Genomic DNA, 17,438 nt, shown 5'->3' with positions numbered 1-17,438 from the left:
TTGGTTATTTCTGGGCATGGTGGGAGGAAAGGAAAGAAAGATTTGGGAAGAGTCACTCAAAGATATAACTTATACAAATGGGCACTTTCTGGCAGTTATTTTGTTTCCTAGTAGGTGCAGAGCTAGCAGATGCAGAACTCCCCCCCCCCTTGGTAAATAACAAGAGTAACTTTCTAACTTGTAGACACTCCACCCTCCTACCACCCCACCCCCAACCCACCTCACTCCGTTCATTCTTGTCCCGTTTGAGAGTTTATAGCAGTGTTGGATTCTTGATACTTTGGGTACAAGTTTTGATTTTAAAATATACCTATGAGGTGTGGTGCACAGAAGCAGGATTTTGTAGGGTGGCCTGTCAACCCTGGTGACCCCACAGGTTACTGTGAGGTCAGGTTTCAAACCTAAACACAAGGGAATTGTCCAGGAGAACCACGGTTTCAGGTGGGCACTCTGGAGCTCCTCTGGGTTTCCCTTGACATATCTAGGTAGTGGGAGAGTGTGTTTGTGGGTTGTTTTTGTTTTTGTTTTTTGTTTTTTGTTTTTGTTTTTCGAGACAGGGTTTCTCTGTGTAGCCCTGGCTGTCTTGGAACTCACTCTGTAGACCAGGCTGGCCTCGAACTCAGAAATCCGCCTGCTTCTGCCTCCCGAGTGCTGGGATAAAAGGCGTGTGCCACCACACCTGGCTCTTTTTTCTTTTCTTTTCTTTTCTTTTTTTTCTAATTTCTTTTTATAATAGTTTTCTGATTATATGGTTTGTTTTTATAGTTCTATTTTTTTTTTTTGGCCAGTTTGGTTTGAAGGACAACAGGATGTAATTTTTAATTAAAATGCCTATATAAATCCTTCGTTTGCTCACAGGAAACTTTCAAAAGGGTGTGGCATTTATTTTTCAGTCGCAAGTATAATTCGCAAATTTGCGTTTTAGGAGAAATTACTTAAGGACATGTGTGCGATTTCGTTTTAAACGTCAAGAGCATATGCATATTTTATCATTCTCCTTACAGTCTTAATTTGATTTTTTAAATGGTTATACATATTTGATGTGCTCCTGGCTTATTGTTAAGCAAAACCTTCCTTCCTCCCCAGAATTAGGATGCTTGGCTGCTCTGTTGCTTTAACTGTCTTTGGAGTTTATGGTCCTAGCATCAACAAGAATAAATGCTGAAAAACATAGATATTCAAAGCTTGGGACATCTATGCTTTCGTGCCAGATTTTTTAAATTTAATTTAATTTTATTTTTGCCAAAGACTATTTGATTTAGAATTTTCTTAGGGGGGAGCTAGAGTAGAGAATAGCAGGATACAGGTCATATGAAGGGGAGATGGGGAAAAGGGGGAGGGGCCTTAATTAGGGAGGGAGGAAGGATAGGAGCTCAGTACAGAAGCAGAGGGAGGGACTAGGGACAAAGTATACCAAGGATGTCTGATAAAGCCTGGAGGGGTCATATCGACTTATGTTTACCTTAAATTATACAAATTATCCATTCTCCCTCCCTCCCCTCCCCCCTCATCCCTCCCCTCCCCCTCCCTCTCTCTGTCTCTCTCTCTCTTTCTCTGTAGCTTTTATGCCCCTTGGGCTGACAGTGCTCCCTACAAGAGCCATAAACTAACAAAGCCTTGGCCCCAGGCGTGAGGATCCTCTGTCGGAGTTGTTGCTCAAGGTAGTCCAATGGCGCAATGTCTCCGGCCGGCAGAGACAAGGACAACGTGTCCACCAGGTTCGGGTGAAGCAGCTTCCTTTATTCTCTTTCGGCTCTCTTGCTTCAGCTCTAGTCCCTATGTTCTCTAGCTTCTGCCTCAGCTCTGTATCCTAATTCTAGTCCCTATAGCCGATCCCTCTCTTGCTTCAGCTCTATTCCTCATTCCCTAGTCCCTATTCCGTCTATTATGGGGGAAATCGCCCAATTTATCCCCTCCCACCCTCAGCACTCGTCTCTCATCACTCTTCATCATCCAGTCAGCACTCAGCAAGCTCTGTACACGAGCCATGCACGCAGACAGGGTGCGCGTTGATAGGCCAGTGACTCAATATCATGCTGTATGATGCTATGTGTCAGGCGGGCAGCGCGTGATCATTCAGGTGCGCATAATCAGGTTTTTGGTAAACAAGCAGGGAATCATGGGGCTTGGCAGTGAGCCAGGGCGCCGTCTTGTTTTGGCTGCCGCTTCCCATAGTCCAAGTGTTTCCCAAAACAGTAGACTATTGTTGTTACTCTTGGTTGTCCTCACAGGGTGAAGGTATGTCTTCATTGGTATCTCACACTCCAGACACAGGACTCAGACAGTTCTAACTGCATCTAATGTGAGAGTCTGGTCTCCTTCCTGAAGTCAAACTTTGACAGTACCAGAAAGCACTGTGTAAGCTGCCTGGGAAGGGAAGCCATCAATAGTCTTATCTAACTGTGATGCTTATGAGCTATAATGACCAGCATAGCAAGATCTCTCTCTCTCTCTCTCTCTCTCTCTCTCTCTCTCTCTCTCTCTCTCTCTCTCTCTCTCAAGGTGGAACAGTGACACTCACATCTTGACAGTTGCCAACAGATGACTAATCAGACTTAAGACCTACTCAACAGAAGGGGGATCATGACTGGTACTTGAATCCTAGCCAACTTCCTGGGGGCTAGTACGGTCATAGGATGTTCTAATGTGTCTGTGAGAGATGTTGGCATTCCTAACATTTGGTGTGCACATCGAAGGGTCAGAGAGGTCAGGATAGAGCTGTAAAGCACATCCAGTGGAACCCACTTGCATGGGAGGCTACAAGGCGACAGATCAAGTGGCTTTTAGCCTTTAGTAAAGAAACATACTCTCTCTCTCTCTCTCTCTCTCTATATATATATATATATATATATATATATATATATATATATATGCTCAATTGCATTTTATACTTGCTGTGAAGGAATTTAACGACTAGTTGTACACTGATACTTTCTGTTTTATTCTGTTTCAATTCCTTTTAAATACTAACATTGACTCACCAAATTCCTTTCCACACTGTGGAAAACTTCTTTGTTGTACTCCAGTGGATGAGCTGTCTCCTCACCCTGGAATTTGTTTGCAGTCAGTCACTAGATACTGTACAGTCAGTGGGAGAGAGAAGGGCAGTACACAATGTCATTTCCAGGTACAGTGCATGCTAGACATTTTTATTGGAGGAAATATTGTGCCGATTGTCTGAGCCAACTGGTTTCTACATAGTACAGTGAAATATGCATCCCAGACCATCTCTGCCGAGAGGTGGTTAGTTGTGCTGGAAATAGGTTTGTCTTGGCTTCTTGCAAGGGGCAGGAAGAGAGTCCTGTTTTCCCCTTCCCTCCCCTCCCCTTCTCTCCCCTTCTGTCCGACTTTCCTCTTCTCTCATGCATATTTTTTTCTTCTATGTATTCCTTTGTTTACTAAACTGCCTGCCCCGCCCACCTCCCTGAATACACGATGTCAGGTGGTGGAGAAGCTTTAATATCTTGAGTCTGCAATAAATTATCCCAACTGGTAACTTTCTGGTGTGGCCTGAGATGTCACCAACTTGTGTTAAGATTTTATTTCTCACATGAGTGCTCTTTTTATTGTTATCGGTGGGAGTCTGCATGACCAAATATTGCCTGTAGCTTTGGTGTTTGCCTGTGGGGCCTAGTTGGGACCAGGATGAAAATCATTCCTGGTTTTCTTCAAGTAAATGACTGAGTTTTTTCACCTCCTAAGCAGGCTCTGATGCCATCTGTTTAGTTTGGTTGTTTCACAGAGGGATTAAATGATATCATGCTACAAAGTATAATGTCTTGGTGCCTACAATTATTTTCTTTGTGTGGCAGAATTACTAACACCAGGTCTCTCTGTCTGTTTTATTTAGCCCCTGGAGAGAGGTGGAGACTTTCTGAGTCTCAGATAGAGGAGGAACTAAAATTAAAGTTCCTTTCTTGGTGTGTGCTGGAATTTTTAACAGAGTAGAAATTTCCATGAAATATAGAGCTGCATTTGAGTTGAAGGGGAAAGATGTTTAAAGTACATCCAAGTTAAGACAGTTCTGTGGGTGGCTTCTGAGGGGCGACAGTTCCCTGCAGTAACACACGAATTTGCTTACAGTGAACAACTGCTCGGCAATGCTGGCTTTATGCCCCTTCCATGAAAGTTTAAGTCTAAACTTGACTCTTTTAACTTATCTTGCTATTGTTTTCCTGTGGGGTTTCAGTGCATTTCCGATGACTAGATTCAATGTTAATGAAAGCGAAATGGTTTTTTTGAATGATGGAAAAAATCTTGACTGGAAGGGACTGATTCCTTAGTACTGTGGGCGTTAGACAGTAGCTTAATGAAGTCATTAGTAGATGTGTGTGACACAAGGCACAAACAAAGGATATTCCCATCAGGAATTTCATTGAGATACATTTTCCTGTTTCCTCCCATGTAAAATGTAGGAGACAAGACATAATGTAGCATCATTTTTCCTTTGGAAGAACATGTGAAATGCTCCCTATTGAAACCTATGATGTCTTTCTTTTTTTCTTTCCAGTAAAGCCCAGTAAGTGGTAAATATAACTTTCTGAAGAAATAACACCCAAACACCTGTCCCTTCTATTTGGATCCAAAGGAAGGAAAGCAAAGGCGATTCTTGGTTCCCCTTGTGGCTTAGAAGAGAACGTCACTTGTTTGGAAGAATTTTACTGTTTTGTAAGCATGATACCCTAGTTTCAAAGGAAGTCAACTTAATAAAAAAGATCATAATATTTAGCTCTTTGTGTGTGGGGGTGTGTGGGAGAGAGAGAAAGAGAGGTGGAACAGCATTTAATTTGATCCATTTAAAAGGAAGGATAGGGTAAGTATATGTTTTATTCCAGTGAGCACAATGATTGTACAATTAGGGGTATTTAGATATGGATTTTGCACTGTAGTCAGTAGGAATCCTATGGCTTTTATTGATGCTGGGCTTTGAAGTGGGACTCTCTGATGAATGGTAGACTGTTAGAAGTCAGGTGCTCTGGGTGTGCATGGGAGCTTGGGTATCTGTAATGTGGACATTTGAATAACAAATGAGTATTTGAAGAGGCTTCACCAGGTGAAATGAAAGACATGATGGTGTTGATTAGCTCCATTTCTTAAAATTCTATATATTTTAACAGTTTGGTACGTGTTCCTTCCATTGCCCCGCATGCCCAAGCGTTTGGTGTGACAGCCACATTCTTTTTTTTTTTCATAATGGAATGTATATTAACTATGCAGCCCTTTCACAGAGCAGTGTTTTAATCATTCTCTATTGATTTATACATCACATCAATGTTGCATATTGAAGGCCTCTTATTCTGTGTCTGCCTTACCCAGACTCTCATTCTGTCTACCTGACTTGCATAATGTTCCAGGACTCCCTTAATTCTGTTCACCCCCATGGGAAGCAGTCATGATTAGGAAAACCACAAAAGGTCAGGCACACTGTTGCCTCCTCTACGCTTTCTGGGGCACAAAGAAGAAATTAATGGGCTTAGAGAAATATTGTCATTGTCCGTAACTGATAATAGGTATCAGAAGTTAGTTAAAATTAATAAATGGCTGAGTTTTGAGCTTTGGCGTGAATCTGAATGATTTATTGCAGGCTGGGGATGCCAAGAGAGTGTTTTGCATTAGCTGAAGGAGTAGGGTAATGATGAGAGGAATCTGTCAGTCAGGGCCTGGATTTCCTGCAAGAAGATCATTGTAGGCAGGACTCTGAGCTGCCTCAGGAACAGGGGCTGTTCTTTGAACCCAGGGCTGTGGGTACAAGCTGGCCAAAGCAAATGGGAATATTTAATTTTTTTCTTTTGTCTTAATGTTAATTTGAGTGAGAGGAAGTGAAGATACGGTTGGTGAGCATGAGGTTGGTGAGCATGAAGGGTGCTTACATGGACCGGAATAAATAATCTGAGTCCCTTCCCCCTCCCCCAACTTAGAATCTCATTTGGGCTGAAAGACCAGAGCTAGGTTTTACATATGAAGAAAGTCTGCTTACTTCATTCTTATTCATGGTCGAATCCCCAAATCTCCTCCCTGAAGAGATGTATTCTTCCCAGCAAATTAAAACATCCTTTTTTTTTTAGAGGCCCAAATGATGATGGTGTCAACTATTGATGAAGATGAATAGGTAATTCTTCTCTCCATTTATATATTCCTTCTCCCCCTACTGTTCAGGATAGGGTTTTGTTCACTTAAACCAAGATCCAATATTTCATTTACTCTCCTCTCTGCAGGTTGTGTGCATTGTGCAAATCTCTTGGCTAGGTAATGGGGGAAAAATGTTTGAAAATGTGATAGCTTATTATAAGGACATTTGACATCAGCATATTTGCTGATGACGGATTGCCAATCGCTAGTAATTTAAAGGGATTCTGAGCAGTAGTTAAGGTACAACATTTTCCTCACATTAATCAGCTCAGATCAGGATAGCCTACATTACAATTTCTTTCAAACCTCTGTAAACTATAGACATCAGAAGCCGATCATACAATCTATAAAGTGATTGAATATACACTGTGTTCTTACTGTGGTTTTATTTCTACTTAATCCAACTATCATAAGAGAAGAGGCAGGCTGATAACATGCTATTTTCCTTAATGGACTTACTTATAAGCACCCAGAGAGAGAGAAAAGAGTATTGTAAAGCAAATTGTAAGGAATGATAACTAAACTGGAATGAAATGGGATTGTTGACTAAAACTTGTATTGATTATAGAGACAGTTACAAAATTCTAATCTAAGTTGGTTTTGGAATTTGTTGTCTAATCTGTCACTAGCTATAGTTTAATCTCTTGCATGCATTTGTTTAGCGTGATTGCCTGTGCGTGTGTTCATGTGTGTGCATACATGTCATAATGCGCTCCTGGAGGTCAGAAAACAACTTATATGGTGTCAATTTTGTCCACTATATGGGTCCCAGGAATGGAATTATAGTTGTTAGGCTTAGTGACAAGAGTGTTTAGCCACTGAGCCATCCTTCTAGCCCCATTATTATTTAAAATAAGCACTCACTCTGTGTGTGCCTGTGATTTAAGCACTTGGATGGCTGAGGCAGGAGGATTCCTTCAAGACCAATGAGAACAAGAAATCTGACTCAGTAAAACAAAGCAAGTACTAACCATTGTCTGGAAAATATTGGAGCTTTGGTTTATAGAAACCACTGTGGATGGACCACAGATGAGTGATGGCTGAGGGAAGGATTTTTTTTTTTTTTTACCTCAAATGAGAGCCACAATTACATGCACAAACATTATACCCATGTCTTATCAGGACATGCTATGACAGAGTAGCATTGGGTGCTACTTAGCAGTATCCAACCTTCAGAGCAGCTGTTATCTGTGGGTATTGCTGGGGCACATCTGTCAGACAGGAGCACACGGAGCAAAGTGTTCTGTAACATGTCATGACAGCTTAATTGTGTCACCTTCCCTGGGATGTTCCTTGATTCCACTGAAGAGCGTCTAATGCGGTGGCAGCCTATCAGCTTTCCTTGTCTTTACTTACTGGTTAGGTTACATGTGTTCATTTCTAAACCATAGCAGAGAGAAGGGAGGGAGGGAGGGACGGAGGGGCTGACATAAGGGTCCACATTCTGCTCTCACTGCCCTCTGGTGTTTAACTTTGTATTTAAACCCAAGCTGACTTCACTGCAGCTCTGCTGGGCTGGAAACGTCTGCCTTCTTCCAGCTGATACTCTTGAATCTATCCCTCTTCCTTAGTATCCATGCCCTCTCTTTGCCTGTATGCTCATTTCCCTGACCATTCCGTATTTGCCGACAGGCTGCTTCTGCCCTGGTTTCTCTTCTGCTCTTCCCACCTGGAAGAGCTACCTTTGGTGAACCTTTACCGACACCCGTAATAATCGCAGCATGGAAGCAGGAGTTCAAGGCTTGTTTATGTCATGAGCCTCTGTCTCAAAAAAACATTACCACAACAAAAACTCCGGATAATCAAAACCTAAAAGCAATAACAAATTTATATCTTTGTTCCTCAAATCCAAGGCAGCCCTGCTCTCCCAGTTAAGGTCTTCATAAGGAACAGGGCTTAGTTCTGTTCCACTGTGGGCCCTGTGCAGGCAGATACAAAGGCGGCTCACTTTCTTACCTCCTGAGCAGCTGCTCTCCCACATCCTGACCCGCTGTATACTACCCTCTCTTGCTGTATTCTCTCCCTTCTCCAGTTCCCACTAGTCCCCGGCTTAGGTGGACTTGGTAGACTGCATGCCAGTCTATCAAACATTTGCATCTGATTGGCTCAATGTCTTAGACTTAGAATGTGCATCTTATTTGCGATGCAACTTGCTCTTTGAAGACTGTTCTCAATATCCTCTACAAACTGGCCCCATCCTCCTGTTTCTGCCTCTCCTTTCTTTTTCCTACCTGTGCATCTCTCCGCAAACTCCCTTTACTGATTGCTCTGTACAATCTCTATATACCATGCCCACGTAGACTTCCCTGGTCTGTGTAGCATAAGCTTAGGTAGAAAGGCTTTCTTCTATCATCATCATTCTAGAATCCTTTGCTGTCTCGGGCAGGGCATCTCAGTGCGCTGTTCCTGTCGATATCCTGACGCTCGTCACTTTGCACTGTGGTGGCTATTTACTTAGCAGGCTAGTTTTAAGAACCAGGATTCCTTAAGGTTAGAGGCATTCTTGATGATATTTGTACATCTGGCACTTGGTAGGAAGTCAACACTGGTACCAGTGAATGGAAAACAAGTGGGTGCATCGTATGCCTGCAGATGGCTTGGCATCTGTATGTGTTGGGACCAAGGCACAGGGATTTTCTTCTTGTCTGTGGGATGATGATCAGGCCGTCTGTTCCAGCTGTGCAGAAAAAGACACAGATCTGATTAGACAATGGTGGTTTGTGGAGTTGACCAGCTAACTTGTTCCTTTCATTAACTGCTGTTAGGATAAGATTATTCCATTACTAAAGCTTGTCTTGTCTATGTGACCTGCCCCATCCCTACCCCACCCCATCAATAGGTGTACACATGGTTTTCTATTGCTATTTCTACAGCATGGTTACCTGTTATCAAGTAGATCATTTACCAATTTCTAATATAGCAAAAATTATCCTTAGTCAGTAGTTGGCTAGATCTTATACTTTGGTCATATAGTTAGTGTAATGGGGTCATAATTTATATTTCCCTATTGAAATTATCGTTGGGACTATCAAAAGTAACACTTGCATAAAATTTTAGAAAATTACTGGAAATGTTTGTTTCAGTTGGGATGGATACCAGACAATAAAATATTTTTCTTAGTGCAATTTTGTTTTTGGTTAAATAATTTTTCACATTATATAAAACCATGTTTCTTCAATTTTCCTCCTTCATGATCCCTTCTGTGACAAGATAATAGGTGATACCTAACCTTGTCACCAGGCTTTCCTAGAGCCTTTCCTATTGTCAGAAATGTAAAACACTACAGCTCTGACTTTGCTGGTCCTAGTTCTGTGTTCTCACCTTTTAGGGGCTTTTTGTTTGTTTGTTTGTTTTGTTTTTTGTTTTTAAGAAAGAGTTGTTGCCCTGTCACCTTGTGTTTAGATACATTCCACTTGCCAGTTGGTTCCTACATGAGGCAGTTTTTGAAGCTCCCTACTGGATTGCAATCTCTTGAAACTACAGAGCACTCCAGGTGGGGTTGGGCTTCAGTGGTCACATCACATAGTTTCTTATTCTTTCATCTGAAAAAATTTCCTGGAAGATTACATTTTCTTTCTTCCTCCCCCCCCCCTTTCTTTCCTTGACCAAGATTTGTTTGTTTGTTTGTAGATAGGGATGTTATATGGTCCAGGCTAGCCTCAAACTGTAGGAATAGTGGAGGTTGACCTTGAACACCTCATCCTCCCTCCACCTCCCACTCATCAGTGCTAGGAGTAGAGAAAGACCTACTTGAAAAAGATCCCATTTTTCAAGTAGACTTTATATTTAGAAGCAACAAAGGAACGAAGAGGCATATCATAAGATGATTCTCTAGAGAGGATAATCTTTGACTGCCAATTATGGTTGCATGGGGTATTAATGCCATTAGGCATTTCCCTTTGTTGTATAACACTTTCCTCCTACATTAAAACAGTGTATCCTGCAGGGAATCTATTAAGCAGGAAGATAAACAACTCAAAACAGTTTCAGGAAGTCCCTGAAACTGATCAGATTCTCTAGGCCGCTCCCTGCCAGAGTAAACCATAAAAGCAGAGTCCCTCTTAGAAGAGCAAAGCAGTGTGGCAAGGAAGACTGTCAGCCAGATCAGTAACCTGGGAGAAGCAGAAATCAACCTGAGGCACCTGGAAAGGATACTCCCCAACCTGTTGAGCTGCCTCCAAGCTGTGCAGGTGCTCCAGGTTCACAGCATCATGAGCTGTCTCCCATGCCCGGGGTAGACTTTGATGATACAGCCATCTTTGAGTCACTTCTGCTGTTATAAATAGCCTCTCACCCCCAAAAAGTATCGCCAACAAAACCCACTGGTTGACCAAGATGGACTTTGGTGGCTTCTGTACTTTGTTCTGTGGTGAATTCCCTATCTGGGTGAGTAGACTTCTCTCCAGTGAGTGTTGCATCTCTCCAGGAAAAGTTTTTGGCCACACAGCACCCTCAGGTGCTTGTGATTAAGCACGTCATGACTTTAGGATGAAGTCATGGAAAACAGGTGGATTAGAAATAAAGTAAGCCTGTGTCTGTATTTTCTTCCTCTCTCCTTTCCTTGTGCTCCTTCCCTTTCTCCATCCTTCCTTCCTCCAATCCATTTTCACTCCTTCCCTGCTGAATTCTTGTAGGCTGATGTGTGCCTTCTCATTTTAAGACTCCTTTCTCTCTGCAGGGTGTGTATAGCTATTAGAAATCCAGAAAAATGTTGTTACTCTCTGGCAAGGAAGAATAACCTTCAGACTGGAGACAATGCTTCTCCAGTGTGCCTCGGGTCATCCTGGGTGACTGTGTACTAGTGCAGGTCATTTCTTCATCACATTAGAAGTCTTGCTCTCAACCATTTGCCATCCCCTCTGTCTCAAGTCCTGCTTCTCTATGAATAGAAGTATTTAGCCAAAGACGTATCTCTAAGTCTCTGGACTTTCTGATTGAGACCAACTGGATTCAGAGTTTTGGGGTGCTTGTTATTTGGAGGAGACCTTCGGTAGAACTTCCAGAGATGATGGGGATATTATGATTTACAGTGGTCTCCACATGTGGCTCTGAGCTCTTGAATGAGATTGGTGCAACTCAGAACTGAATTTCTAATTTAAACTTAACCATGTGCTCAGGCTCCTGTACTGGGTAGAGAGTTTCAGAGCTGGAAAATGTGCTGATTTGTGACTCTCCCACTCCAGTTCTCTGTGTGTCCTGACTGTGCCCACTTGCTTCACCACCCTTCTTTGCCCCTTTATTTGGGTCATTCCTTAGGTCATGATTTGACACCTGTCAGCATTCCGTGCCTTGCCCTTATGGCCCTTAGGAGAGTCTCTGCTCTGCACCTGAATATTGTTTCCTGGAAGATAGTGCAGAATGTGAGAAAGGATTTTTTTTTTAAATCCCTCATGCCCAGTCCTCTTGTCATTCATGTTATCCTTCTGACAGCATAAATACACTTTATCTAGAGCATCTGAGCCTTTATAAAAAAAATGAAGTGATTTTTCCCCTCCTGATATTATAGCCAAAAATTATTTCTGTCAATGAAGTTACTGAGAGGTATCAGCTTGCCGTCTTGTGACTGCAGAAAACATTTATACCCAGAGTGAATCAAAGTAATATGTATACAGATTAGAATAAAATTAGTGAACGGAACTTTTGCACGATATTAGTGTTGTACAAATGTGTAATTTGTCCCCACGACTTTTAGTATTCAGTGAAGCTGAAGAAATCTTTGAATCCATTTCAAGAGAGGCTAGCTTAGCATCTAATGTTTCAAACTATATGGTGTACTTATTAAACATAATTCTTCATTTTCTTTTTGCTTTCTGTATACCAAGGCATATTTGTCCTAGCATCCACAGACCTTGACCATTTATTTATGACACAAAAATATGAGTCGAGTTTTATATTTCTATGTGCATGTGTCTGTTTGAACAGAGAGGAGTATAATTGTGCAGAATTTACACAGGGTCCTGAGACCTGCAAAGGTTAAGTCACTGACTGGATTAAGGTAGTGGGCCATGTTTGTCACCCTCTGCGTCACCTTCTGCTTGTTGAGCGTCTTTGCTCTGAACGAGGACTCAGTGAACGCATTTGGGATGGATTTGGAACCATTTCTTCCATAGGTGCCACACCCCTCCTTTTCTAGACAGAAAGGACCTTTGATGACCTTTCTCTGTTTTCAAGCTTCGGATGTTAGATTTCCACTCTTGCTTCAAGACAGGGTGACAGAGAATGTTTAATCATACAACTGCCAGCTAGACTCTTATCGTCTGGGGACGTTACTTTTCTTGTTTGTTTTCACAATCCTGTTTCTACTGAAGATGGCTTTCCTACTAGCCTTAGTATTACCCTATCTTAACCACACCTTGGAAGTTTGTCATTGTCCACTAGTTTTGCTTTCCCCATCCAGGATAGGCTAATGTAATGACTCCACCTGCAATGTTACAGAAGTTAAACCTTGGACCACTTGCTAATCATCCCCTCCTTCTGTTCTATGTATCACTTGGAAAGAGCAGAAGATGGCGCACAATACTGAGAAAAGGGCAGAGCTCCGGTATCCACATGGTGCCCGTTTGTTGTTGCTGTTTTGTGTATGCTCTGGCTTATGTGCCCTTCCCCACTGCTCACACACAATTGGAGATACAGTCTTGCCCTTGTCAGTACTGTTTGTGAAGAAATAATTACTTAGAGACTGAAATAAAGGTTCTGATGAATTGAAATAAACTGATAAAAGCCACAGTGGCCACTGCTGTGGTCCCCGCTAGGAAAAGGAGTAGAGACTAATAAAGTAGCATTCCTTATTCCTTCATCAGGTACAGATGTGTCTGTTTTCTTTGCTGTTACTTTGGTGATTTGAGGGTTTTGTGTGATCATGAGTGTATGAGCATGAGTGAATGTGTGAGTGTATGTGTGTGTACATGAGAAATGTTGTGAGTGTGTGTATGTGTGAAAATATGGGTATGTGTGAGAGTATGTGACTGTGTATATGTGTGTGTGAGAGTCTATGTGTATGTGAGAGTGTGTGTGAGTGTGTGAGAGTTTGAGTGTGTGAGTGAATGTGTGTGTGAGAGTCTGACTGTGTGTATGTGTATGAGTGTGTATGTGTGAGTCTGAGTGTGTGTGTGCGTGTGTATGTATGAGTGTGTGGGTGTCTGTGTGTGTTTGTGTGTGTATCATGATTATATGCAGGGTCGTCATAGAGGATGTTATAAAAGAAATGAAACTTGTTTCTGTGTGGTTCGTGGGAAGCAGTTTTCAGAAGATTGAGGCTGAAGGGAACCACTTTGCTGACAAGGATTCTTCCTTAAGTGCGACAACTGAGAAATCAAGACAAGAAGCAGGGAATGCCGCAGGAGTGGTGTGGGGTTGGTTACATGAAGTCACCATGAACATGTCACTTATGTAACATGTACATGCTTAGGCCAGAGGGCACTTGACATATTAGTCACCTTTGGCTGTATAGGAAATTGTCTTTCAAATTTAACAGCTTAAAAACCCCCAAACCATCCAAAGTTTCCTGAGGTAGTAAGTCTGGAGTAAATTAGCTGAGCAGTTCTGCTCTAGCCTGGCTCTTGAGGTTGCAGCCAGGAATGCAGCCAACTAATGGCTTGACTGGGCCTGGAGAGGGCACTTTCAAGATGGCTCCCCTTGCGCTGCAGGCATGTTGGTGCAAGCATTTGTCCGGAAGCCTGGGCTCCCAGGTTTGGTAGCACCTTCTTCTATATTAATACAAGGCATGTGGGGGTGTCTTATGTGTGTGTCCATAGGTATGAGCAAAAGCATGGATATGGAAGGAGGAGGCATCTTAAAGCCAGGCCTCAAAAAGTCACACTGCATTCCTGCTGTGGGCTGTTCCTTAGAAGCAAGTCCTGAACTCTGGCCTGCCCTCCAGAACAGGCTGTTAAAGTCATTCATAAAGTGAGAAGTGCCATACGGTTTTTTGATGTAGGACCATCACCCACGACCGTGGATTCTCAGCTTAGCGTGGTATCCCTTTGGGCACCCTGATTCCTTCATCTTCTGCTTCTGGCTCGTTTCTGTGTCTACACCATCCTGCTGGGGTTTCAACCTTGGGAGACTGTGCTTCTCTGAGAGGACTTTTAAGGCTGTCAGAGGATTCTGAGCGAAACATCCACAAGAGCAGCCTTTCCTTGCCTGAGATCGATTCCTTCTCGCAGCGCAACTTCTAAGTCACTCTCTTGACTTTGATCAGTCAAATGACTCTTCCAAAAGGCTTGAGGCGGAAGGGAGTGTAGCAGATGAAAACTCTATTCTGCTGTAGACTCTACGCCATCATTTGCATTCTTTAAGAGCAGAGGTTTGACTTAGTACCAGGGAAGAAGGAGCCCCCTTGAGTGTAAGCAGATCCCCTTAGAGCACATATTATAGAAGCTGTGCCAGAGGAATAGACATACTTAGCCACGAATTTTATTACATGCCTGTACCATAAGCCAAGAGGGCCACTTAACAGCCTCAGACTCTCGGGGGGCTTCATGTGTGTATGTTTCAATTATTTCTTGTCCGTGGGCTCTGCTTGGTATAGTTGTCATGCTGCGATGTGCTCACGGAGCTGCCCCCATCCAGAGCAAGCAGGTGCTGAGACAGACCTGAGGATGGTCTTGTAAGTATGTGATGGAGTGGGTTAGCCTGGGCCAGGTGCACGTTAGTTTTTCTCATACTCACTGGACAGAGTACTTGATTATTTTGTGTCTACAAGGTGGAATACCCAAAATAGCCTCTTTAGCACTCAGGGCTCCTGCGTTTAATACACAGAGACACTCTCTCAGCCTTTGGGGATTTACCAGAAAATGACACATACTCAAGTTTCTAACTTTAGGAATAAAGCAGGACCCAGTAAAGGGCAGGGGTTGGGTAGAAGGAGTTTCTATTCTGAACATATTTCCCTGTGTTCTCTTCCACAGTGAAAATGTTGGGACTCAGGTCTGTGTTCTGAAGTGCGTGTGTACATGAGTGTGTGTAGTCATGTGTGGGGTGCATTGCATGCATGCGTATGTAGATGAGAGACATCAAACTTAGACCTGGTTCCTCAGAGGCATCCACTCTGATTTTGGGACAGGGACCATTTATCGCCCTGGAGTTCACTGCAGGCGAAAGCTTCTGGTCAGCAAGCCGAGTAGTCACCCCAACCCAGTATCGCCTTCACAAACATTCTACACTCCAGAATTGTACCGTTGTCTGGAAAGTGAACATGGGTTCCTATGCTTGAGTGGTAAGCCCTTCCCTGAGGGAGACATCTTGCCAGCCTGCCTTTTGAGCTTTGCTTGTGCTAAATATTTCCGTTGTTCATATTTCCTTTATCTAACTTTTTTGACCTTTTGTTTCAAACTTGACTAAATACCATTGTCGTTGATTAAATTTTTGACCATGAGCTATTGTGACCGTCTAAGATTTTGAATTATAAAAATCCTTAAAAGGTTTCAGGTGGAATGCTTCCCTCTTGGAGAGCAGTTATTGAAGTCTTGAATTATTGATGCCTTCATTGTCATCTTCCTATAGATCTCTTTCTTTTTCTTTAATTAGCGACAATGCCTTATTAACAAATGAAAGATACCACCACTTAATTGTGTTCATGTGATTTGTGTAGTAACCCCTTCTGAGTTTCAGAAATAATCCCCAAGGTTGACTTTCTGACTTTCCCCCTATTCTCATTCACTGAGGAAAGAGAGGACACACATATTTACATAGGGTGCATTTACTTCACATTTTAGTGAAATGCCATTTATGTAACACAGATGTAAAATGATCTCACGCTTTCAGATAGATGACACTGGCTTTTCAGCCCCACTCTGCTTCAGCTGTGTGTGTTGGGGGCCGGCAGTCGGTTTTATTTTCCTTGACTTCTGGGCAAGAGATTCTTGTGGGAGAGGAAGAGGAGATGGGTAAGATAGTACTTGTCACAAAGGAACAGTAGTGGGTGACAGAGGACCGGACCTCTCTTGAGTTCCACGCTAAAGGAAGTTTGAAATAGCCAATGGTTTCGTTTCCTGTGGGAAGGGTCACTGCAAGTTCATTTCCATCTTTTCCCTCTGCCTGCACAGTGCATCTCTTTGCTTCTTAGGGAAACTGTTATCTGAATGTTGGGGAAGCAGATGAGAGATGAGGCCTAAGACTAGGTAGTGATTAAAATCAGGCATTGACTACGTTATGGTATTGTGTTCTTCATACCAAGTGCCCCGCCTTTTCCCATTATCACCACCACTATTGGAAGTTCTGCTCTCTGCAGATGACGTACATCTATGGATGTCCTCTTCGTCTTCTGGGACCTGCTGTCGTGTAACTTTGCTGTGAAGGATTTGGGGATCTCTTGGTATTAAGAAGCTGGAGGTTACATTGGCGACTTCATCCAAATGTCTGTCTGCTTACCACCAGGAAGTTACGAAGAGCCACAAAGAGCCTTAGCTGGCTGAGGACTGCTAGGGGTATCAGTGGGTAGGTGTTCCTGTTGGTCTAAAGTACAGGGCTCTGGTTACACGTGAACACTTGAGAAGGAAGCATTAAAGCAGTGGTTGTCAACCTGTGGGTGTCGACCCTTTCGGGGTCTCATATCAGATATCCTGTATATCAGGTATTTACATCACAGTTTGTAACAGTAGAAAAATTAGAGTTATCAAGTAGCAATGAAGTAAATTTATGGCTGGGGGTCACCACAGCATGAGGAACTGTATTTAAGGGTCGCAGCGTTAGGAAGATTGAGAGCCACTCCATCAGAGGCTGATGTCAACTCTAAAGAGCAACAGACAGGAGGGAAAGCAGTGGACTGCTCAAGATGGCCAGGAGAACTGGGGAGCTGCCGTCCTGGCTCAGCACCTTACAGACTGATCTGGAGTTACACAGCACAGGACTCCATACTGTCTCTTCTATCTAAATCACGCCTGCTGTAGGCCTGCTTCAGCACATTCCACACTGCGGAATGCAGAAATGCACATGGCAGATATCTCCTCTACTTGGTCACTTCCTGTGAACATCATCCCCCTATGTCTGTCTTTACTCATGGGCCTGCTGCAAACACCCATTCCTCTCTCCCTTGAGTCAGTTGGTTTCTCTCACAGCATGACTGCTTCTTTTGAACGTAGTCTTTCGGGGGCTTAGGGGATCATGGAGGTGCAGAAATACAGCGAGAACCTCATTGAAACACACAAAGAATTGAAAAGGAGGTGGGGACAGGCAAGAGTCCCTTTCATGTCTCAGGTGGCTTGTGGACTGCACCCTGAGGTAACATAGGGCTGTGAGTCAGTTTGCAGGTGCTGGGACTGCCTGCATGAATGGAATGGGGGCAATGTGGGAGGGGCAGGAGTCAGCAG

At 43.1% G+C, this 17,438-nt stretch overlaps 1 protein-coding gene across 7 annotated transcripts in view; it reads left to right on the top strand.

The window, feature by feature from the left end:
* Mast4 (microtubule associated serine/threonine kinase family member 4) overlaps positions 1-17,438 on the top strand; it is a 591,509-nt gene that overhangs the window by 129,949 nt on the left and 444,122 nt on the right. Inside the window, exons 1-2 of one of the 7 annotated variants that reach the window (XM_029544161.1) lie at positions 4,608-4,668; positions 6,066-6,109. The exons of 5 other annotated variants lie outside the window; for them this stretch is intronic. The gene's annotated coding sequence lies outside the window, so the exon portion shown is untranslated. Of the gene's footprint in view, positions 1-1,645; positions 1,719-4,607; positions 4,669-6,065; positions 6,110-17,438 lie in introns of those variants that run through there. One more of the 7 variants, XM_029544162.1, reaches the window with a different exon arrangement.

Source organism: Mus pahari, chromosome 11 (assembly GCF_900095145.1).
Source record: "Mus pahari chromosome 11, PAHARI_EIJ_v1.1, whole genome shotgun sequence".
Lineage (NCBI taxonomy): Eukaryota > Metazoa > Chordata > Mammalia > Rodentia > Muridae > Mus > Mus pahari.
Note: the sequence above shows the minus strand (reverse complement) of the source record. Positions and strands in the feature narration are given on the sequence as shown.